Source organism: Neopelma chrysocephalum, unplaced genomic scaffold (genome assembly GCF_003984885.1).
Source record: "Neopelma chrysocephalum unplaced genomic scaffold, ASM398488v2 Primary Assembly neopelma1_139, whole genome shotgun sequence".
NCBI classification, from domain to species: Eukaryota; Metazoa; Chordata; class Aves; order Passeriformes; family Pipridae; genus Neopelma; species Neopelma chrysocephalum.
The window spans coordinates 2,510,237-2,513,764 of record NW_020897801.1 but is presented as its reverse complement, the minus strand read 5'-3'; positions in this window follow the sequence as shown (position 1 = coordinate 2,513,764).

Below are 3,528 nucleotides of genomic sequence, written 5' to 3'. Positions count from 1 at the left end.
GCAACACTGAATTTGGCTCAACAAATCCTTACACAGCTGAGATGTTTGCCAAAAAAACTCCGCAAACTCATGTTTACTCACCATCAAATCAAGAACTGGATCTGCAGGCAGAGAAAGAATGCTGTGTAAGAAACCTCCATCTTACCACCTTCTCCCTGCAAGTCCTTGCCTCAGAGATTGAGTCTAGATCAAGGGATCACCTTTGCATCAGACCTACCTGCCATTAATCTATTTTCAGCCATCATCATTGAGTTTATAAACTGGAAAGTATATCCCAAGTGTGCACAAGGTACCCATCTAAACCTGAAAATGCAAAGAGCCCGTGACTATAAATGTGGGTACACCAGAAACCTGACAATGACATGATCAGAATCCCTGGAGAGCCACAGAGAGGGTGAGAAGGTTGTCACTTCCCAGGCAACCACTGAATGAAGGAATGAGAGCACCAGCCAAAGATCTGATATGAGACAAGGCTCAGGGTCTACAGTTCCTGGGCTGGGTGTGGGGTACAGCTCATCTGCTGCCGTTTTCTTCCTCATCCAGCCATGCAAGACAGCTTTGAGATGTCAACTTAAATCTCAGGCTTTAAGCACGAGCAGGAGAGATAGAAACACAGAACACCTAAGGGTGGAAAAGAGCTAGAAGATCACCAAGTCTATTAATCCAGCAATGCCTTGTTCACCACTAAACCATGTCCCCAGGTGCCACATCCACACGTTTTTTGGAACACTTCCAAGGATGGAGACTCACCCACTGCCCTGGGCATCTCAACAGCTGTTTTTACTGCACTATCTTGCACTACACATGCACTGATGCAAACTAACTCCCTTTTTTACTGGGAACAGAATCATGTTTCATCATCTTTGATTTACAGAAGGATGAAGGTTATGCAGGTGGTTACTACAAAACAGTAGACGCATAGCAAAGTTTTGGGGCATCAAAAGCCAGTAGACACCTCACACCATTGAAGAAATACAGTAGAAAGCAAAGCAACTAATGTTATTTTTTGGAAAAAGGGTTTTCTTCAGAGAAGTTCTTCAAATACCAGCAGAAGAGGTTTGGTACACTTTGCTGCCATCAGTTCAGTGCTGCTGCTGGACAATTCTGAGGGCAACTGCAGCTTTGAATTTAGGAAATTTGCTTTATCCCTGCCTTGTATGTGGTTACTCATTTTATGAACAAAAATTTCACATTCCTCTGAAAGGACTACTGGGATAGAAAAGAAAGCATGGCCCTGATTCTAGCAGCATATTTAGTTAATCTCCTGAAGTGAACAGTAAACCAAAAGGTTTTGCAATTGATAGGAACTTAAAAGTTCTTTGGTTTGGGTTAGTTGGTTTGTTTTTAAACCATCGTGAAATTGACTGATTTTTTACTGGGGGAGGGGAAAAAAACCCCAAACACCAATAACTTCATTACTTAAACAATTAAGTTTTATATGCAAGTTACTGGGACAAAAAATACAGAATTCCATAAACAAACTTCCTGTCATGCTCCTTTAGGAAAAGGATCAGGTGGTTAAAACTATAACCTTGGGCATCACTGGCAAAGAAAAGGTAATTACAGAAGTGACCAGGCACTGTAATTACCCATCCACATTTTACAAAATTTGATAATGTTCAACCTTTTCAGTAGTGGGATAACAAAACACTTTGAAGTATTTTTCCTCTCAGTAGTCAGCTTTATTAAAAGATAAGGCAGTTTCTATACTCCTCTGCAATATCTGAGAGAGACCAACCAGAGCTGTTAAAATGTTAATACTTTAATCCATCTTGTATCAACAAAGGCAACAAACTGCACATAAGGAGGCTGGTTTGGAAAAGCAACTTAATACCTTAAGTAATATCACTACTGAGCAATACATGAGATTTCTGCAGTCATAATGTGGTAGATTGCTGCCACCTTTTGGTTACAGATTGTTATGGAATGAAATTTGATCCTAAAACACACACAATGGAAATGTACCGTGACGTGTGGGATTGGAGCATCTTGGAGAACAATGGGGTGGGACAGGAACATCATCTGTACTTTCTGTAAACTGCACAGTGTGTGGCTGCATGTTTTGATATTTACTTACCATCTTCCAGCTTAAAATACCTTCATATCCTCTACTGCTGAAATCAGCTTCCAGTGGAATGCATGTAATGGTTACTAAATGAGGCAATACCTTCCAAGATTAAAATTTACAAATATATTAGCCAAGAAAAAAAAAAAAAGGGAAGAGGAGTCCAAGGTGATAGATACATCAGTAGCTACTATGAGCATTTTGTACAGCTTGTAGCAGATTACCCAGATGAAGCATTAGCCAAGACAAAACTTTTGTTTGCACCTTTCCTCCACAATAATTCACTTCTGAACAACAAGAAATGCAAGAAAAGGTCACCTTTTACCCCAAAACCAGCTCTTGGAAATTTCTTCCAGCATAAACTCAACATTTATCCTAATTTGTTCATCTCAAAAGCTATTAATAACTAGTCAGTGAGAAGTAAAATGCAAAAAACTGTCACCATTGATGTGACCAATGCAGCCTATGTTGCAGCTTGAGAGACTGTGTGTGTAATGTGTGAGCAAGCAAATCCATACAGCTCTACCCATGAGGAAGCTACTTCCAGACTCTCGGCTCTGACTGTAACAGAAATCTTCAGCCTTCAAATCACAGGCAAACTCTCAACAACCGTAGAGGGAACAGCTACAACAAAACTAACAGATAAGCACAAGATTATTAAAATATCCCCACCCCTACGATCCTCCTTCCTTAAAGCCACACAACCCAATCAGATGTTACTGGAATGAGGCAGCAGAGGTATCAGGTCAGCGAGGACATGGAGTTCAGGGATGACTGCACGGCACGATGAAATGGCAGCACCACCATGTGATGGCTCCAAGTAGGGAGGCAGAGCAAGATTTTTAATAAGTAATTACACATGAACTTACTCACTGTCAGCAGAACATCTCCTGACATCCTTTTATGTTTCCCCACCTCCCCACTTACTTAAAAAGAAAGAATCCAGCTGCAGGCAACTGCTAATTAAATACTTGGGCTTTCAGCTACAGTTGCTGTATGCACACATCTGCTCTGCCATAAACAGTTTTAAGTGTAATTGACTTATTTTCCATGCTCTAGGAGAGAATATTTACAACATGAAGAAAGAAAAAGTAGGGTCCAAGCCCCTGCCTCATAGTCACTATAAAGTAAAAGCTGCAAAGCATTTAGAACTGTTTAAAATGCCTTTTAGAGCTTAAGGGTAGTTTTAATCTCACATTCCAAGGCTTTGCTCCCAAAACAACATATTTACTGATTTTTTGGCCTTGGAATTATGTAAATGCAAACATATATTTCAGCAAGTTTAACTGGTTCCTGTTAAGCATTTTGGCTTAAATGAATCATGAACATCATCATGTTCGGTTCCCCCTGATTTCACAATCTGGGTTTCAGACAACAGATTTGAACAGAGGTAGACAAGTCAAAGATCTGTAACGGAGTCCTCCTGAAGTCAACAAGCCATTGGTCAGACTCCACATGCCTGT